Source organism: Anas acuta, chromosome 18, assembly GCF_963932015.1.
Source record: "Anas acuta chromosome 18, bAnaAcu1.1, whole genome shotgun sequence".
Classification (NCBI taxonomy): domain Eukaryota; kingdom Metazoa; phylum Chordata; class Aves; order Anseriformes; family Anatidae; genus Anas; species Anas acuta.
Window position 1 is genome coordinate 8,742,958 of NC_088996.1, and position 22,147 is coordinate 8,765,104.

Sequence of the window (22,147 nt, forward strand, 5' to 3'; positions counted from 1 at the left end):
TGCTTGTTTTTATAAAGAGTATACATACTACTTTGTAAAACATCTGAAATCAGTTAGTTTTACCCACAATTTATTAACAACATTGAAATCAACATTTTTATAAATCAAAATTGTTAACCAGATCCCAATACTGAGATAAATTTTATTCTTTTAATGCTTCTATATGCAATTCTTTATTTAAAAATAGTAATAATGAAGCAGTCAAAATGCTGTCCTGCAGTAGGACAGCATTTTAACTGTTAAAGAGCATATTCCCCATGTTATTTTCCACTGAGAAAAAGTTTTGAGGAATACTTTTGTAACTCAGGTAACAATAAATCTTTGGATTTCTTTCTTGAACAGAATGGAAATCAACTCATTATGTTTACCATTACTCTATGCTCTTCACAATGGCTGCAATATAAACTTTCTCCTGCAGTTAATGGAAGACATTTTCTAAAATCAAGTTTGCAGATTGTGAACAAAGTGCATTGATGAGAAAGTCAAACTTTTATGGATCTTGATTCCTTGTCATTTTGCAAAACTTGTTCCTTGCTGTAGGAAGTACAGAGTTCTTTCTTACTACAGGAAGGCTAGGATAAGGACACAATACACCTGTATCAATATACATATGCACATGAACACTAAGAGATTTATTTGGTTCTCTAAAGCATCTTCCTCAGTAAGCTGCATAGATTTGATATCAAGTGTTTAGACACAGACCATTTGTACAATTTAACCTTCAGTATTTATACAACTCTGAAGGGAATATGGTGTATTTTAATGTTCCACAGCAGTACATAAAAGGAATAAAAAATGCAAACAGTGGCTAGACGAGCTTTCAAGAAAAAATAAAAGTAGACCCTGTTCTTATGTTACTGCATAATGGTGTGTAAAATGTACTCCAATTTTTTGGTCACAGGACAGAGAGTGCAGCATGAAAGCAAGAATATTAATCACATAAATTTTGCCTATCACTTGCCTTGAAACCTTCATATGTCAAGCAGAAGTTTAATGCTCTCCCTAGTGATTTTTTTCTCTTCTTTCTTTTTGAAACAAAGCACTTTTCATAGCAGAATACCTTGATTACCTACTCCTGTGGGAAAAAGAAAAAAAAAAAGCCTGAAGGCATGTTTAGTTAAACTAATGCATTGGATTCATTTCTTGGCTTAAGAGTTTTCTCATCTCCTCTTCCTTCTTTAGTAGCTTCTCTTAAAACTACTATAGCACAGGGTGCAGTCTAAAAATACATAAGTCAATCCATTAGTTTCTTTGCCACACCAAGGACATCTTTTATAAAATAAATAACTATGACTGGATAAGAAATGATGCTGTTTATTATAAAATACTTTATTTCACCCTTTGTAATGTTTTCTGAAGCTAGCTAATAGCTGTAATTCATTCCTTTAAGCAGTTGGATTCTTTTTCAGCTTGAAAACAGTGCATTTGTAGAAACACTCCTAAACTTCTGAGGATCTTCAGCTAGCTTTTTAAAAGTTTTTTTGAAATGATCTAGGAACCCATCTTTTGCCACTTTAGAAAATGCTGGTTTACAGAGTAAGTACTTTGCTGTTTCTGAAAGTTCTTCTAAGTTGTCAAGTTAACCATGTAGAAGGACTAGTCATTTCTAAGATTATAGGTCAATATTAAATAAATACACTAGATGTTTTCAAAAGGAGACACAGTTTATTCCTTAGAATAGCTAACATCAGACTTTTAAGTCACTTGTTGAAAAGGCACCAACATTAGGTTCCTACTTAATACTATATGAAAATCCAGTACTCAAGCTAAGACGAACTGCAACTCACAACCTACAAAGTGACTGCTACTGCATGAGGACTTTTTGACATAAGTATCGGGACTGAGACTTAATTCGTGCAAGGAGAAAGAAACAGCTTCCATAGAAACACTCCCTGGCTGCAAGCCCACACCTGGACAAGAGGGCCAGGAGGATGCTCTGATGTTCACATACCCATCAGGGAGCCGGGGAAGTGACTGAGTTTCACACATGGGCACTGACTTGAAGTGAGATTTTGTCAATCACAGTGTAAGCAGCAGGCAGCAGACACCTAAAAAGCACCAGTAACAATTGTGAAGTTCTGCCTAGGTTAGCATGCCCTGCTCCTCTGAAGAAGGGCTGAAGTGAGGCAGGCACACTGCCTCTGGCACTCAGCTGCCTCAAGTACTGCTCCACAGAGCCCACAGGGTGCAGATCACCCTGCAGCCTGTGTGGGAAGTGGGAACAAAACCACTATTCCACCTCCAAGGGACATTTTGAAGATAAACGTGCTGAGAGGCACTCAGGTACAGCTTCAAGTTCCTTGCTCCATCCCCTGACCAACAGGCACAGGGCGCACACACACACCCCAAGGAAGCAACAACTTGCTGCAGCTACTCCCTCCTTTTTCACATGGACAGCAGAGGCACAAGGTGAGAGTGACTTCGCTCACTTCCTCAAGGGCTGAATTACAAACCTTTCTGCCCTTTGCTAAGGATTCGATTGCAAAGTCGCCATCAGCCCCTGAATGTGACCGCATAGAGGCTTTCTGTCCAGGTATTATTAACCATACACAGCTGAAATGGAAAGCCCTTCACACAGAAAATTCAAAGTACGAAATTCTTTATTCATTTCAAAGCTTGTTTGAATTACAACTTCTTTAAATAGAAAGTAGGCTTCTAATCAGGTCGCAATGAAATTTTCATTTCCTGGAATCCTATCATTTAGGAGACAAAAATCTCTTTTTATTACGTATGTCACATACACTGCCTTATTTTCTGAGTACCTCAGCCTGGGTCAACTAATTTAGTCAGCACTTACATAAAAGTCAGCCGCAGTTCAGGTCTCAGTCCTACCCTGAAAGCCAGACGATGCCCATGTTATCAGGAGCGCGTGACCAGGGGGACAATGTGAAATCATGACTGGGTCACTGGGGAAGGAAAGGAAGGAATTAAAGAGGAAAATATATTCAAAGCAGAGATCTAGAATTTAAAGAATCAATTCTCTGTTGTTTTGGCCTTACACGCTCTTTGATGTAAAGATCTTTTATAAAGCAGGTGGTGGAGGTTGTCACAAACAGCTAAACATTTTGACGGTGCAATTTTTCTTTTAAAATGTAAGGCTAGCCAGTGCTTGCACATACGTTCTGTATGAGCTGGAAAACAAAAGCATGCTTTTACAGTTGAGAGCAGCCAATTTTCTCAGTCTGAGGGGGACTATTATGCCTCCATGTTATATCTCCTCAAGACCCTGAGTCATTCTTGAGGCACATGTTTTCAAAGTAGGGCACGCAAAATAACATGGCTCTAACCAGTTGGAGAAAAGATTCTGGGAGGCTTAAAATAGACTCTTCAGTCATAGAAGTGAAACGAGGACAGGTATTAAATAAACAATGCACAGAAGGCATGAGCATACAGGCCATGTTAAAGATGACACAAGGAGGACAGAAAGAAAACAATTCTGCAAAACTTCTGAAGAAACTTGGAACATTAAAAGACTTAATCACAGTACTTTAATCTTAATATTTTTAATCACCGCCAAGTGCTTCACAAAGGTGAGGCCTGTGACTTTGGGGGCATAAATGGAATTATTGATTATAGAAGTTTTGCTCTGTTTTGGCACCTGGGTTATGAATATGTTGTGTTTTACAGCTGAGAGGGGAACATCTGCCTGCAGATGTCAAGAGGCTATGAGTTACACTTCCTGCATCCTCCTCAGGTAAAACACAAAAGTCATTTCCATGTTTGAAGGGGCTGGATTAGAGTATTTGAAGAGTGTTCCTGTGAAAGACCTTAGCAATCTCAGAAATCCAAAACACAACAAAATCCATGTGTTGTAGGACAGCAATCCATTTCCCATCATCAGACACTTCCAATACTAATACTTGGATGGCTGATGTACCCTGTTGGCATCCTAACCCATGGATGTTATAGAAAACTACCAAATTTAAGTAACAATGATTCCATATTATTATTATTATTTTTAAGAGATAGAACAAAAATGTCTGGTTTATTTAAAAGACATAACTATTTTTTGGTTGTTTGCAAAGAATTTCCAGCTCTCTGCTACAGTTAATAAGAGGAAAAAACAAAGAAAAGACATGATGTCTTGTACTTCATAGGTACAGGTTTAAACTCCTAGTTCTGCTGCAGATCCAGCACATGACTTCTACCAAGTCGTTTAATTCCCCTCTTCTTCAAATTCCTATTTGATCAAAGGGAATAACAGCTTTGCTGTCTCCATCTTATTTGTCTTCTAGGTTGAAAATGCGATGGACCCCTAAACTGCTGGGGGCTCTGTCATGTTAAAAGCATTGAAATAACGTCTACTACTGAAGAATACTAGAAGTAAAAATATTTACACATTCCCCTGCCATCATGCACAGCTGTGGTTGAGAGATTTGTCTCCAACACTGCAACAGTTGATAGCCAAAAAGCTTTCTTTTAGCACGAGTCCCAGATTGTTACTTTCTCCAGCAGGATATCAGATCATCCACGTGTAGTTCAGCCATAAGGTCCAACACCACAAGATACTGGAATAAGAGGACATTGGCAGTAGCAAGACATTCAGAACCTCACAAAAGAATGTTCAGAGCGTGGCAAGCAAGGCTTTTGCAGAATGAAGCAGAGCTGTACGCTGGTTTTGTATTTAGCAATATGACAGATAATACCCATGAGGAGCATATTTCAGTTTCCTTGTAATCAAGCTGAACAACAGCACTTAACTTAATTCATGCAACTGCCATACCCTGATAGGAGATGTCACAACAATATGAAAATGGAAAATCTGATTGCTGAAAAGAACAGTTAGCAATAACTTTCTAAAAATAATACCACTTTTTTAATTGTGCTCTCATTTAGAAAAAGCTAATAGAGATATAATAAATTAGTCTTCAACATCCTCCCTATCCTAGGGAGGTCTACAAATTAGCTGTCTAATCCTGAAAAAGCATATTTTCAGGTTAGGAACTGACACTACAGGTCTGTCTACCAGACTGGTGAAGCCAAACAGATGACCTGGATCACTCTCAGAAGAGTCCGAACTTAACCAGGAAATTTTTTTCTGTATGTCTGCAGCACTTTTGCTGTCAGTTTAAAACTACAATTCAGTTTATTTTCACGCATTCCCCATTAAGCAAGCGTTATCCAAGAATTAAGGAAGGTTCACTCTCCCCAGAGAAGTCACTTTTCAATCCTGAAATGTGCCTTCTGAGGCAGAGTTTGAGGACTTCCCAGAGACCACTCATAGGCACAGGAAGAAAAGGGAGCTGAATACCACAGTCCCATATTGGCACTGACTGTTCCTGTTCTTAGTGATTAGGGTGTTTAAACCCCTGGTTGATCTCAGGCCTTAGTCACTGATTTTCATAATTAATCTCTTTCATTAAAGATCATAATTTGCGTACAAATTGCCTATGTGTAAAGCAAGATCACACAGAAATGAAAGGCAGCATTTTATTCCGTGCAGTTACTCACATGGAAGGCAACAGACAACAAATATTATCAGTCAAATGTAATTGGGATAATCTCACTTAGCTCAGCAGTGTGTCAAAACATCCCTTTGACAAAACAAGAGCCCAAAGAAACAAACCAATTTACAACCAGGAATAAAAAAGATTAATCACTCTAAGACAGAGGAAGAGCTAGGTAGGCAAACATTGTACAGTCATCATAAAACATGTATAATAATGCCATGAAATAGAAAATGACTAAATTTATTATCTTTTTCTACAAACTCTTCTGCTTGTTGAAAACAGAGTTCCCATTATACTGCATGCAAGAGAAAGCAGAGAAAATTGGTTTTAAAAGGTTCCCCACAAGCACTAATTTCTACAGCAGCAGACATACAGATTTACCTTCTGCAAGCCTTACCTTGCTGGCTTCTGATAATTAGCGTAAGCTGATTTTCTCTCTCCCTGGCCACAAAGCTTTTGGTTATTTGTATAAATAGGAGCGTTTTCAATCCTGCACCCACTTGACAGCGGTTTAGGTAGCTAACTGTGTATATCAGAAAAAAGAAATAAGTACTGTGGTACACAGTCCAGTCTCTAACACAACTTACATAGAGAAACCCAGAACTTATGTCAGGTATCACGCAGTATCTTCTATTAGCATCTATTAAATATCTCATATACATCCCATCTAGTGTCTTCTCCATTTCCAGTGGATAAATACAACTTGAAACCATAGGCTGTGCTTTTACTTCTCTCCACCTTTCTGCCGATACTCGGAGAGTTGAAATAAGGCTTGGTTCACAGTTTTGAAGGTGTATGTACTCCCCTTGCATCTTCTGTTTTCCATCCCCAGGTTAGCCAAGCCTCACTGGTTTCCCTTTGTCCAGGATCTTGGGAGTAAGGTGGAGCCCAATGGATTGAAGAGAAGAGGAAGGATGGGAGCCTTCGAGTCATTCTATGACAGAGCAAGATGAAAACTGGGAATATTTTAGAAGCTTTACTCACAGTTCCCCTGTGTTTCTTGTCAAAATACTGAGAAAACAATCATGTTTTCTGCAATAAATGGCATTCAGTGACAAACAACTGGAACCTGGAAAAACACTGACAGCCAACTTTGAAAGTATGGTTTTTGAGTAGAAAGCAAGCTATGCTTGATTACATCAGCTACATAATAACATTTGTACCTATCCTAGAGTTTTTCCTACACAAACTAACTATCTGAATCAACTTGTGCAGATCTTCAAGCCATTGTCATCCATCCATAAAGGCTGCAACTCCAAGGGGCTTTGTTAAATATAATTTAATTGTACTGCACATTAGCCCCACCGTCCACCTGGTCCTGCCTTAGACACATCAGATAAGATTGCCATATTTATCAACAATTATTCATTAACTAACTTGGAACAAAATATGGCTCACTAGAAAAAAATAAAATGGCATTTTTTTTGTGTGTATAAGTATGTGTGTATATATATAAAAATAAAAACAATTTGAAAATGTTTTTACTTACCTGAACAAAATCACTACAACAAAGTTTTCAAAAATTCACACCATCAGAAAATAGTTTAGTTTAATTATACAGAAATTAGCACAGGAAGCATTGAAATCCTTGCCTTTCTCTTGGGGCTATACAAGAGTCTAGAAGCTGGAGAAATAGTTCCTGTATCTATCAAAGGACTTGGATTAATCAACTCATTTTTCTGTGCCTAAAATTATTCTGTGGTACTTGCATCTTTATTATCCGAAGTCCACAGATAAAACACAGTGCAAGGATTAAATATTATTAGCAGAAATGAAGAAATTGCGCACAGCTTCCACTCTCCCTCTTCTCCTTTTCTTCAGAAGCGTTAGAGGTTTTTTTTCACCTGGTGTTTATCAGAAATTACTATTAGCAGACACGCTTCTCTCAAGCCATAATTCTTCGGTTCAATACTGTGCACTTGAAACTCCCATTCAAGTCACTGGGAGTTTGGAGACAGCAAGTGTTATGACCTTTATTATTGTCTGTCAGCATGCCAGAAATACTAGTCCCTATCACTGACATTGAAAAAATAACTCCATTACCTAGGAGCAACAGAGGGATCTCATTCTTTTTTAGGCTCAAGTTCTAGGAAGAGATACCAGCATTTATTCAGTACGTTTTGAGAAACATAGGAGAAAATGGCTTATGTATAAATATTGTTCATGTAATACCTCAAACTTTTCATTAAAATAAGGATCTTATGACGCCAGGTGTTAAATGGCAAATTTCAAATATACTACCTGAATACTGTGGCCAAGATGTGGACTCATTTATTTGGATGAGCCTCTCTCCCTAGAGCAAGCACTGGTGTGTGATGCAATTAGAACAGGCAATACCTGATATTAATCCTCCAACGTGTTCCACTCTTCCTATGCAATTCTGTTTCACAGAAAGAAATCCCTCCCAGCTCCTTGAAGTGCTACCAATCAGAGGTGAAACCCAGGGAAGATGACTGTATCGACCCAGATATAAACTGATGCCAAATTCTGCCTCCTAAACGCATGTACACATGCTTCCAAATGAATGTTACAGCTTCAATTGCATTTATTGCAGCTCATAAAATCCAAGATGTATCCATTCTGAAATATTATTTTAATCCTATTAAAAAAATCCTCACATTTTATTCTGTCACAGAGCAAATTACCAGTGAATGAATGATTTTTGGACTAAGGCATCTACCTTTTACTTGTGTTTGAACTGACATCCTCATACCACACAGTACAAACTCTAAATAACCACCAAACTTCATCAGTTTCCCCAAGGATATTTAAAATTCTCACTTTAAAACTGTTAAGATTTTTAATATTCTGTGCATTGCCTCTTTTACAGCTCCATGGAACTATTATTATTTCAAAATATTAATAAAAAATTATTAACACTTTTCTGTTTTTCTTAAAAGACGTTTCTTGCCTCACAGATTATGGCTTTGGTTTTTCTTCTCTAGTATACGGTTAATATCCAAGCAACGTGGAAAGAAATCCATCAATATGACTGGAGGACTCCGAGGTTTGGTAAGAGGATATTGAACCTCTCACCCAGAGGTCATTGTTCCAGTGTGCCCTTCGCTGGTTGCAACAGAAATCCATTACCATTGAGGGCTCTTCAGTGGTCTGCAAACCTGGCTCTTTAAAATTCAACTTCGCATGCAGACAGAGAAAATTTGTCCGAACAGGACCAAATATCCATAACAAAAGTAATGCACTCTTCTTGCTGACAAGTAAAACGCATACTCAGAAATAAAATTTAGAAGTTCTTTTATTTCTGCCCTTGTCTGTAGCCCAGAAAACATAGCAGTGCTCAGTAGCTAGAAGTCTCCCTTAGCACTTCTGGGGGAAACCAGAAGAGAGTGGAAATTGCTGCTGAGGTATCTTCCTGCCTACAGAGAGAGTCCCAGCCCAAGAGGGTGAGATGAAGTGGCAGAACTACTCTCAGTTAAGCTCAGCCTGCTCCATGAATAAACAGAATTTCAGTCTCTAGGGCTGTCAGCCCAAGACTTCTCATAAGCCCTTAATTCTTGTATAAAGTACAAACAGACTTACTTTACATGAGAAGTGCAGGAAATAAGTGATGATTACAATGCCATTGACTTCGGAGGATGAAGATTAGGGCCATCATAAACTGCTGATATCCAGGTTCCAGAGACACAGATCAGCCTTGACAAGATGTCTTCTGCTCATTAAAGCTCCATTAATGAAATTCCAAGAATTTGCCTAATGGAACTGCACAGATGTCACTGTTTTCTTATTATCTCCTCCCATGCGAGGATCATAATCCCAGAAGTCTTCCCTGGTGCTTTATTAACTATCTTGAGTCAACTACGTGATGGAATTTGAGAATTGTTTGTATTCCAACTTCCTGAATCATTCTCACTTTTGCTGTCTGTCAGATGTCGCTGTTGCTACCTGGAAGCAACATAAGTCTATAGGAGCTGAGAATTTCCCTTCCCTCAGGATTATGTCCTGTAGATACATCTCAGAGAAATAAAGCTCCCTAATTGTGTATACTGTTTATTTGAATAGAATTGCTCTGTGAAATGAAACGAGCATTGCAGAAATATCTTGAACACAGCTCTACAGACACTTGAAAGTTTGAATCAAGTTGCTGAGGCATTAAAACACTGTGAATAGCATATAACAAATCACTGGAATGGATGTTCCATTAATCCTGGAAATACTTAATTTTTGGCAGAAAACTTTTCAATACCCTCAAGGGTTTGTCTGTTCAAACTTCAGTGAAAACCTTCACTATAGTAACAGAATTCCATGGGGAACCCATAACACTCTGCTTTTAAGAGCTAGGTAAGAGAGGAAAAATAAATCACAATAAATAAGAGAAAATATTTCTGAGTTAATTAAAATGCTACTATTTAATGTACTGATTTAAGTCAGATGGGTTTGCTTTTTTAAAATATACCCCTTATAGTTATAGGCTTAGAAATAATTAAGATCAGTTTGTGAGTTTTATTTAGAAGCAGATGCAACTGAATATGTAAATGATGAGAAAATCACTAGAACGAATGGCTCTCACCCTATAAGCAGTTCATAGTATATTAAAAGCTGGCTACTGCATTACAGTCCTCCCTACCTATTTCCTTCCTAATATACACAGAACTAGGTTGGACACAACATCCTTATACTAACAAAGAAACTATGTGATTTCTCCCTGTTAATTAAATCCATGTTTTAAATCATATCATACATTTATTAAAATACAGAAGAAGCTCAAACTGCTTATCATAAAGATGAATATTTGTTAAACAGGTTGAGCTAATAGCTACTATGTCAGTTATAGTATGAGAAGCAGCTTATGGGTCAGATCTTTGACTAAAGTAACTTTTTAATGAATTTGTTGGATTTTACATCATGGGAGAATCCGTCTGTCCCCTCTGTTCCCTGGGAGCCATTTCAATGCCACCTGCCTCCTGCCCTTCTATCCCTGTTCTGTAAAGATTCATCATGTCATTCTCTCATGTATCACAAAAACCCACCATAACAATTTGCCATTCACTGATGGAGCATGTGTCATTTGAAAGGCTTTCAGGTTCTTTACAGAGCATGGTTTATGGAATCATTTTGCTCATGGGTAAAATACAGCCAGCTCTGGAAGGATATAGAGTGTGTGTGTACATATATACACATGTGTACATACACACACACACACATATATATAATAGCAGAGAACAGCTGCACAACACACTGAAATTTAAGAGATGAAGAGAATACTCCATACATTTGGGTTTATGGAAGTAAATCATGCCAGTCTAAACTATTTCATTGATAGCAGTCCTATAAAAAAAGTGTAATAATTGAAAACAAACTAAAAAATACAAGAAAAAAGAAGTTGCTCTTAATCTGGCATCAGAGGATCCCCATGATGCTGTACTGGTTTACGCAGTTTTATTTATCCTTTATCTGATACCAGAATAAGTTTCTGCTTTAGATGAGCCTTTAAAGTAACAAATACCTTAGGGAAAAGAGAGTCTTATTCTCCCACTGTGTTGTTCCCACTATATTGGGTCTTCATTCTTGGTTGGCAGCTTGATAATACCACAATAAAAATAGCACTTCAGGGCTGGGCTTTGTGATTCCTGTACAAAGAGAAGAAATTAATGGTTATCTTGTGTTTCAAGGTACCACCACTCTTCCAGCTGAGCAGCTCAAGTTTTAATTGCATGGCACTCACAGCTGAGGCACAGAGCATAGAGCATGTAAGTAACATTCAAAGCTGCCTACTCAATGGGAAGCCTGTGGTAAAGCCACAAATCAAATTTATTTCTCCCAAGTCATCGTTCAGTATTCAGTCATCTTCCCAGTCACTGTGCTACACTGCACAGTGAATATAACCCAGCACCTAAGAGCTGGTATGTAGCAGGACATGGTGCTGGTGGGACACACCTGATATAAAGCCAAACCATCTGCCTTGCTTCCTACTCCAGTGTTTTTCTCTGCCAGACTCTCATGCAGACCCGAAGTTGCTTAAGTTATGAGATTTGACAAGTCTTGCCCAAGGTTGAATGGGTGTCTGTATTGATTCAGTTCTCCAACATCGTGGTTTTTTTTCTGCAAGCAAATTGTATTTCATTGCCCGGATCGAACTTCTGCTTGGGACTTGGTACAGCATAACTGACTCTCAGAAACCAGAGCCCAACTCAGACCCTGCTGACTGGCAGCCAACCAAATGAGTGCTGCTTTGTACTGGAGGGCCAAGCTCCCGGGGTTTCATCAGAGGAAGAGCAGGCTTGGCAGGGGGCTCTCTGTTGGTTACCCTGCCTCCTACATCAGAAATATAAAAAGACGTTGCCAGAAAACCATCCAGCTTCTTCCAGTCTGCCAGCGTTTCCTTCTTAGGAACCACGTATTATCTCATTTCAGACTAGCATGTTAACTCCAATCAGCCTGATTAAATTGATGCCTGAAATTGCAGGACCTGAACATCTTAATGGTGGATCCACCAATATTTCTCTACTGTGTTTTCCCAAAAGACACATATATGCAAAATAATAATAATAGTATCCCTCTCTCCCTATACAGACCTGACTGTGACATTTTTGTGGATACTGGCTCTCCACTGTCAGCTAAAATCCCACCATAGCAGTTGAAGGGGAAGCTCAAATGCTTTCCCTTTCCCTGAAGCCACTCACAACTCTCTGTATCCCATTTTGTCATCCCCGAGCAGAATACTCTCTAGGACACACAAAATTTTTACAGGGTACTATTTCCTCTGTCTGCCCCACAAGGCAGGTTTACAAAACTTTCTGAGCAGAGGCCCAGGCACCAATAGATAAGGGCATTATAGGTTTTTCCTCCTCACTAGATTCCTCCTAAGCCACCACACCAGCTGATTATCAGCCTGGGCTGTTGATATGCTCAGCACATTGTGCAAGATGAAGTGCAGCCTTTTCTACCACGCACACTTTGCAGAGCAGTCAGTCCTCTTTTAGTATGAGTCATTCCATTTGTTTAATGTCCAAACCAAAACCAAATTCAACTACCTTAATCATCAAATTTGTCACTTTATGACTGGCTGATCTTCTACCCAATCTGTCAGAATCTCCTTCGCAAATAACACAAAATATCTAGTCTGTATTTTGGGAAGAAAAAAAAAAAAAACCCCCCCCCCCCCCCCCCCCCCCAATCCTAAAAAGCCACCAACTTTAAACCCCTCCATGAGCTACTGACATGTGAAATTGTACTCTGAATGCAATGGACAGCCTTGCATTAAACCCAAAGGCTCTCTCATCATGTACAACAACCAAGGCAACTTCAAGGAAAACAAATAAATAAACTTTCCCAAAACCAAAGAAAATTTTTATTAGACTAGTTTTCTGAAAGTGTTGGCTACCAGTCCCATACATAAAAATATCTATTTCTTGTTCTTTGTGGGTGACTTTACTAAATTCACAGATTGCTTTGGAGGTGGTCCTGCATTGCTGGGTAAACATTCTCCGTGTGCAGGAACAGATTGCACAGAATTTTGGGAAGAGCACTTACCCTGAGCAGATTCAAAACAAGGGGTGACAGCACAGATGATTAATGTAATTGCCACCTTCCATCAACGCTCATGCTAAGGGAGGAGCATGGTTAAATAAATGTGCAAGTGCCAAGAAAAACAGAATAAATGCACCCACTGGTGCCTAAAAGTTTCATTTATTAAATAAACAAGAAGGCAGCTTCTGCCTCATTTCCAAAGCAGTCTGCATAGGCAGCACCAAAACAGTACCTACCTGCAGGTAGTGCTGGGACCCACACAACAGCCAGACTCAGGCAGTAGGCAGGGTGGATCCATTTAAAACTGGAAATTAATTTGCCAGGTGAGAGCCCTCATCTGCAGCAAGTTGCTAATTCCCCAAGTGCCAGCCACAAAGACTTTGCAGCTGTTGAGCCTAATCTCAATTTAGTGAACAAATCTCTCCAGCGCTGTGTTGCAGATCTCTTCTTTTGGATTTGGCGGTGGTGCCAGGACTGCCTGAATCCACCATGTGGATATTGGCTGCCTGGCACATACACAGATGAGTTTCCTCAGAGGCATGCCAGAAACAAATGCATTGCTTCTCAGTCTACCACCTTTGGAAAAATTTGCCAGACTGACACAGAAAAATCCTTATTGTAAAAATCCCTATTATACTGAGTTTCCCCTGACTGAGCATCAGGAAGTACCCAGCTTTTTTTTTTTTTTTTTTTTTTTTCTCAGCTTTTCAGAGTATTTTCTTTGTTGGGCACTTTGGTTAAATCCAGGGGTCTCAGAAACCTGAGTAGTTTTTTCCCCAGAAATTTCAGAAAAGCCTGAGGAGGTTAGATGTCCATATACAAACATAAAATTCTGCTTGGCTTACCTTGCTCCTTGAGAAACTACAGCCTATTATTTCTCTTGCTTTATAGATGCAGTCATACTTCTCAAAGAGGTTCCTGTAAACTTTCAGGCACTTAAAGTCAACAGCACCTCAAGGTCTCTTATTAGCTTCATGCTTTCTGATTCATTCTCTTCCATTCCTTGATGCTAAACTAATACGGGCTCCATCCAGTACTTGAGTAATTCGCTGATCTTTTGGTGCTGTGCGCTCCTAACAGATTCTAAGTGCCAGAGTTTCAGCTTTTCTATCCTCATTCCAGACCTATTTGACCTGAGAACCTTGTGAGAGCAATACCTAAACTCTATTATTTTAAACAATGCCCTGAATGCATCTCTTCTTGCTGACTGATTAATTTTGCTTGCATTTTCCTGACTCTTGTGTCAAATTGCAATCTATTCCTAGGCAAAGGCCTTATTTAGCCTTCTTTATCTAATAAGAAAAGCATGTTCTCTGAGCCTAACTTCCTTATAATTTACCCATAGATGCTGATTCCCACATCACCATCAATGCTGATGGAACTGCCAAAGGGGTACACAGAGCAGTCTCATCCCCAAGCTGGTGGCATTTGCTCTTTATTATATAGCATATAATAGGTTGTGCTACTTTTGTAAGAAAGATTTGATATAAAAATAAATAGTTTGGTATATGCATAATTTAATTTGATTTGACTAGCTTTTGGAGAGTTTCCTCAGACACTTCATTGTACTGCTCTATTTACTGATGTTTCCAGTGCTAGGAGCCTGGATTTCTTGTTTATTAGAGCTGGCATAATGAAAGTTTGCCACCTGATTAATTTTAATAGTTTAGCAAGGAACCTGAGGATAATGCATATTGGCTGCCAAGCTACAGATAAATTTTGTCCATTTGGTTGCAGAGGTTTTGGCAGAAATAAAACCTGCTCTTTGCTACTGTAGAGAAACATTTTGTTGGGTGAAATAGTGATTTCTAAGAAAGCCACTATCTCATTTGCCTTTACTGTGCTCTGAGACCTAACAAACCCAAACAAACAGGTTTGAGATGATACGAAGGCCCAATTCTCATACCCCTCAGACTGACTGTTGATGTAAAAGACTTGAAAAGAATTTGTGAATCTAGTGTTTAGGGTCTACTTGTCTGGCAGAGTTTGAAAAGAGCCCAGGACAAGAAGTCAAGAAAACTGAGTTACTCCCAGCTCTTTTAATAGCCACTTTACTGTTCTGTGCCTCAGTTTCCCCAGATGAAGTGCACAGTGCACTCCAGGAGAATTCAAAAAGGCTCTTGGAGAGACTGTCTGCAGGTGAGAGCTACCTAATTGGTGCTGGGCTGTAATGCTGAACACCCAAATACTCCTCCAGTCTGTGGGGAACATTGTATTGAGCCTTCAGACCTTTTGGGAGTTGCTGACACTGAGGTGACAGGCTTTGTGTGTGCTTCTTCCAACATGGAAAGAAAGAAAGAAAACTCCTTCTGTGTTATCCTAAGGTCTTCTCCTTCAAAGACATCAGAATGGGACTTAATTTTCTTTACACATAAATTTTGTATCTAGATAGTGTTGCAGGTCCTAGGAGGGATGTTTGACTTCTGTGGTTAGGAATGGGGTTGGAAGAAGTCGGTGCCTGATGGATTTGTAGGATGGATGGGTGCTGACAGCTCAGGCTCTGGCAAGAGAAACAATTAAAAAAAAAAAAAAAAAGTTGTTCTCGGTTCTTTTCAAGGCACTTAATTTGGAATACAAATGATTTACACTGAAATGATTAATCAATGCATTCATTATACTTGCATGGCCACTGTTTAGCAGCAAAGCAAGTAAACAACAGTCTGCAGTAAGGCAGAAAAGATGAACAATCTCAAGCCTCAAATCTACAAATTAGTATATTAAGTGAACATCAAAATCCCTGAACAGAGACAACTTTAAGTCAACCCACACAAAGAAGCAGGCAGGATGAAGGAAATAGTGTATCTGTTCTAATATTCCTTAGTGCACATCTTCCCTTCCTAACCAAAGATCATCTATTGCAATCAAAGTGAATTACAGAATTTGTCGCTCACATAATGAAAAAGAATATTTAAGAAGCACATCTATTTAGTGTAAGTCATATGAGTTTGTGGGGTGATGTGTTGCTTGTTTTTATTAAATTCAAAGTGTTTTTTTTTTTCCTTAAACATCATCTAGAACTTTCAAGAAACTTCAGAAAATTGTCCCACCAAAGGCATCGAAAATACTTTGCAGTGTAATTTTTTCCCATTTCCTAAATGAATCATCTCAAGCTGCACTTATCTGAAACAAAATAGAAAATAAAATGAAAGGATACACTTCACAACTATGTCTGCCTCCATTTATATTGATGCATGAGAAACACAAAGTACAGTTAGAGACCACACGATACCTGCACATGTGAATATATAAATCTTATCAGCTGAGCAGGAAAAGCGAACACTCATTTCTCACTGTATCAACTTAGTACACTCATTCCCTGGATAAGTGTGTGAAGAAAACAGGTTCATTAAGAAAATGTCAAGGGAACTGGTTGGACACAGGGGATAGGTAAAGCAGAACAACACAGCAAACCTCAACTCAAATAAAAGATAAGCAATAATTCATCAAAAGGTTACTCAAAGAAAAAGCATTAAAATAAGCGTATGTCTTAAAAACAAAGCAAAATAAGCATTTTCTCAAATTACTGTTGCCAACCACATTGAATAAAATGTATCAACAGTTCCCCAAATAACAAAATCACCATATCATCAACTTCAGAAATCCTTTAAATTTCTTTTTAATTGCTCAGTTTTGCCTTCAGGTCCCCAGCTTTTAGCTTACAGTTGGGGTTGGGCAACGTTTTATAGATTGATCTTTAACAGAGAAAGCAATCAGAAGGGAAAAGAAAAAAATATAGAATAAATAAATAGAACCATTATTTAAAGAACAAAGCCTGAAAGCAGATATCCTCTTTTGTCCTGTAGCAGCAATAGCACATCCCTCAGTAAAAGTCTCAAAATCACCAATGTCTGAGACACTGATAATTATACAGCAAAGCCACAACAAAAACCATTTTAAACAATTAATTAAGCCCATATCCCCCCACACTAAATAGATTGTGCTCTTAGTCCTTAACCAGCTTCATGGTAATAAGCCCTTATATACACAAAGCCTCATCAGGCTCGGTAAGAGCCTTTTGGCTCATCAAACCTCACAGAGAGGCAAATTTCAGAACTCCAGCCAGTCTTCAGTATTTAGCGTATAATCCCACCTACATTAGTGCACCTGCCTTCTCTCTGCTCCAAATGTCAGTTAAATAAACCAGCAGTGTAACAACATATAGAAATAACGACTCCAGAGTTTACAACAGAAAAATAAAAACAAGGAACACTGCCCTTACGTTATTACAGTCCCCAAAAGATCCATATCCAGACAAAAACTGTAAGGGGAATTTTCAGTACACATAATGAACTGAAACATGGCTTCTTTGGGGTTTATTTATTTTTAAAGGACCAACGATTTTTGAGCATACAAAACTAGTTGGGATGCTTTGGAGGGTTTTCACAAAAAAAACAGCTATAGCCTGGCCATGCTACTGCCCCCACATGATCTCTGCAGGCAGTGGAAAGCAGCTTCCCCCAGGGGTAACAGAGTGGAAATCTCTGGTCCCCGAATCCTGGAAGCCCGTGCTCTGCAGCACTCGAGCCAAAACGGCTGCTGTTTTCTGCTTGTAATTCCAGCACACCTACCTACACTGGGCTTTGTTGAAACACTCAGCTTTCTTGGAAACGATCCCTCGTTCTTTACAATTACAGGTGTATCCGTTGCTGGATGGTTTTGCCCAGTGAGCAGAACCCGGATCCCTGGAGCTTGGGACATGACAAACAGCACGAAGCACATGTCATTACCTCGTCTTCCCCAGCAGCACGACTGCTTCCTGACTTAGAAGAAAAATAAATATTTGCCTCTTGCATTTGTCCCAGTAGGACTGGAAATGTGAAATATTTGCTGTAAGATTTGAGATGGTGGCACAATTTGCTCTCTGTCAAAAGAGAAAGGACGATTCATGAATAATCTATAGCTGCTACTGACTGAACTCTTAATTACAACTACTCAAAACAAAATCTCTTACACAGTTAAGTCCCTTACATAATTAAAGGGAGGGGAGGAGCGCAGAGGTAGATACACTAGAAACATGTCAAATCACTGCTCAAAAATATCCCTGTTTATCCCTGTTCACCCCACAAATTATCCAATTAAGCATTTGTCAGGCTGACGAATGCTATGGATCACTTCCACATCAGCTGAATCCTAGCATAAAGAAACTGTGTCCTGTAGACGTGTACTTTTAACAGGCTAGTAGAGACATTTATCCTCACCAGACTTCTTTCTGTTCACAAATCTACAACCTAAGGCTACAAATATAGCAACAAAACAAAACATATTTGCTCTTATGATTTTTCTTTTCTTTTTTTTTTTTTTTTTTTTTTTTTTTTTTAATTTAAATGTGATATTATCAAATCTCTAATGATTCTTAGGAAAGAACAAGCTAAACAAAGCCTGCAGTATGCTGGTACTCTACGCCAAAAGCTTTTCCCCATGTAATTCCCACCTATGGATGATTCTAACCTAATCCTTTGGGCACAGCAAACAACCAGGGGCAAGGCAGGGCCTACATCTCCATCCTCCTTGGCACACACAAGCAAGGCAAATCCATCTTAACAGCAGCTCTACCACGCCCAGGATCCAGCCACGTGGCCAGGTGAGCAAGGAGCTCCATTCCCACTCCACATGGTGACCTACCAGGCACATACTGCTGCTGCAGATACTCCCATCCCATGGTACGTGACATATTTAATGCTCTTTTAACAGAGAGGTATCCGGGCCCAAGGGGCACAGGCTGTGGGGCTCTCAGGAAAGCACAGTAGGAGGGTGACAGCTCACTGTCCTGTTGTCCTGAGACAGGCTGTGGTACATGGTTTTGCACGACAAGCTACTAATAAGGAATTTTGAGAGACATCTTCTGCATTAAGTGAGATCTCAGCACAAATAAAAAGCGCATCCTTTAAGGCATTTAATTTCAATCACCGAGTCCGTTTTATTTCCTAATGTACTCATAAAATTCAACAAGCATCTGCAAACTTAGCAAAAAATAGAGTTCTGAAGCTGGGAAAGGAATTGAGTTTTGCATCTAGCTGTTCCATTACAGACTTGTAATCACCCCTCTGCACTTCGGGTAACTCCACAAAGAACAGTGACCCTCCTGTTTGGGTAGAGGGGCTGTGGTTCCTGAAATCATCTTTCTTTTTGAAAAGTAGACTACAAACATGAGGAAAGAGCGAACTACTGTAAGCAGCCAGTGTTAATTATTTCGAGTAATAATAAAAAAGCGACAAATTAGTCAAATACCTGGCCATTTTATGAAAGATGTGGTTGGCTCCAGTTAGATTCCTGTGGCCTCAAAGATCTTGATAAATAATGGCAACCTGACTCTGAAACTGCCTATTTGCTTTGCAACACACACACAGATAAAAATAGCTTCATGCCATTTTCCAGTTTCATTAAAATCTTTGTCTTTGGAATGAGACATTAGAAATGAAATGCTTAATATATTCAGTGAAATACAATACAGCTGTTTGCCATGGTGACCTTTTCAGTATTCTGTATTTTATATTTTGATTAGCCATGTACTGGTAGAAAATCCCTTCCCTAGTTTTTGATAACAGACCTAACTCCTAGCTGTGCATGCTTTTGTGTAAATGAAAATAATGCAAGAATAGCAACACCTAACTATTCCAGAGCAATAGTATCTCATTTGCAAAGCCCCATTTCGATAAACTTTGCAGAAAGCTCATATGCAGGTTTTATAGCATACAGGGAGCATCAACCAGGAGTCTCAGCTCCTGAAGCTGCTATGAGAAACTATTGCATCAAACACAGTATTAAAGTTGATCAAAACTATATTTATTGAAAAGAACAAATAAAGCTACAATGCACCTGTATTTTCATATTTATTTGTGTCTGCTCCAGCCTTTTCTACATGCACAGGTAGAAAAACAGGTGGATTAAGTAAAGCATGAGTGCAAATTGAAAAGCTAGAACCGTGGCCTCCAAATATTTTCAAGACATTTATATCAAATGAGAAAATAAACACCTAAAATAACATAGAAACATTTAAAATAGCATAACAGGGGTTTCACAAATTGACAGAAGACACTGAATTCACTGTTAAAGCTGACACACTGTTACTGATGGTGCTCTTGAAAGCTTTTGCCAGTTCAAAAAATTGCTATTCCAAATCTGTCACAGACTTGAGAATAACAAACACATTCATGCTCCAAAACAAAATATTTGACAAGTTCCTCCATGTATACAACCCAAGAGCCTGAGCTCAGAGTTGCAGCAAGCAAACCGAGCACTTCCTTGACATGGCACCAGGTATCCAGAGCTCCTGTTGGCCTTCACATGAATTCAAGAAATGAGAATTATGAGGTAGGTCTTCTCTTTCCAAAAGAGCCAAGCCACTTGTATATAATTCTAGATGCTTTCTCAAGCTATAGGAGTTGATGTTTCAGTAGGAAGGACTGGGACTTCACTAACTTCTAGGATATGGTGTCAAAAATCAAACAGATAGTCAAGTCCCCCCCCCCTTTTTTTTTTTTTTGTTTCTGATCACAGGCTTTTTGATGGTGCAAACTCAGGCTTTGACTCGCATAACCTTCCCTCACGTCATTCATCCCTGTTTCAGCTAAGCTCCAGGAACTTTTGGAGGGATTTCTAGGCTATCAGAATCATTGCATGTGAAATAAATCAAGAACAGAATTTAAAAATTGACGTAATTATTCCAGATATATATAGTGTAATATCAAAGCAACTGCCAGATCAGACCAATATCTCTTCTTCAAACAATTTTTTACTGTCCAAGTGCAGCTAGTGTCGGTGACTTGGAAGGAAGGAAGGTGCAAGAAATTCTCTCAGGTACACCAGTGAAGTGACCGGCTGACAGAGAAACCTGTTAGTTAGGGGACAGGTTAGATTTTGAAGCTGAGGATTTAAAATTACTAGTTCTGGATATTCTTATCACTTGTCATGTCACTCCATTCTTTAAATTCTGCTTTCAACATTATCTTAGGGCGACATGCTCAATAGACTACTCAGACCTTCATTAAATTTACAAATTCTCATTTATAAATTCATAAATTTACATTTCCCCAACACGGACAACATGAATCTAATACAGAAATTGTCTGGAAAAAGTCTATGGCTGTAGTACACAACAGGGTAGGCAGGGCTTTAAGCTCTGTGAATCTATGAAAATAAAAGCTTGATGTTCTTATCAAAGCTATCATACCGTCAGATATGATATATGCAACCTAAATAACTGTGTTTCCTTTTTTCTTTAATTTTGTATGTTTCACTTTCTAGACGTGTGTGTATTTAAATTCAGAACCCTATTAGTTGCATCAACAAAGACTTTTCACGTTTAATTATGTGGCACATGCTATCAAACACATAGGCCCCTATGTTGTGTCATGTACTTAAACATATGGATGTAAGGAAAACTCCATTAATACTGAAAGAAATTCTAATATTGAATAAAGGACCTTCTTATCTAACATGAGACTGCATTATGAAGCCACATTTTTATTATTTAGTTTTATTGTTTTAAATTAAATAGAACAAAGTGGCTATTTCTTCTTGCTGATTTAATAAGTTAATAAAGTCTACTGGCAAACATATATTTGATGTAGTGTGGAATACAACAGCTCCTTGTGATGTCAAAGAAAGTATTAAAGAAATTCTGCCTTGGAGATGTTGCATCCTGCACTGCACTTGATGAAGCCAGTATTTATCAATGATGAAGACTGAGTTCATTCTCTGACAGCCTTTTCTCTCAGCTAACTTGTGCTTTGACTACATTATGGCAACTTCTTTCCGTCTCTACAAATATCTTCCTCCTTATAATACTTTCAGATGTGGCAATGATTTTTTTTTAAGCATTCAATTCAATCAACTGTATCTTTCTCCAGTAGGCAAAACACTGCTCCAGGAGATGCAATACTCCTTCCCCACCCCTCAGGGAAAGCTAAGTTCACTACCACCAGATGGCAAAGGGATCAAAGCCCCAGTTAATTCCCTGCCAACTTTATATTCAAAGTGTGCCTTGGTCTGCTCGCACGTCATTAGTTAATGAACTTCACAGGAATGTTATCATGCAGGTCAGCATCAACAGGTACAGTCTACTGTAATCTGGCAGCTGTGAATAAGAAATACCATGGAAGTACAAGCATGTTTTTGAAGGAAGATAGTTTATCTGAGACACAACACCCTGGTAACCTGCAGGTGGTTCTATTTTTCTTCCTTCAAAAATACACAGCACACTGATCACT

At 38.8% G+C, this 22,147-nt stretch overlaps 1 long non-coding RNA gene across 3 annotated transcripts; it reads right to left on the reverse strand.

The window, feature by feature from the left end:
• Positions 1-5,416: 5,416 nt before the first annotated feature.
• LOC137841857 (uncharacterized) lies at positions 5,417-13,268 on the reverse strand. 3 transcript variants are annotated; one of them, XR_011088800.1, is made up of 6 exons: positions 13,171-13,209; positions 12,942-13,014; positions 10,915-11,038; positions 8,991-9,745; positions 7,932-8,030; positions 5,417-6,384 (listed from the first exon to the last, which is right to left on the reverse strand). It is a non-coding gene; the product is annotated as an uncharacterized lncRNA (long non-coding RNA). The 3 variants fall into 3 exon arrangements; XR_011088798.1 differs by lacking the exon at positions 12,942-13,014 and having other exon boundaries at positions 13,175-13,268; XR_011088799.1 differs by lacking the exon at positions 12,942-13,014 and having other exon boundaries at positions 5,417-6,406; positions 13,175-13,268.
• Positions 13,269-22,147: the final 8,879 nt, after the last annotated feature.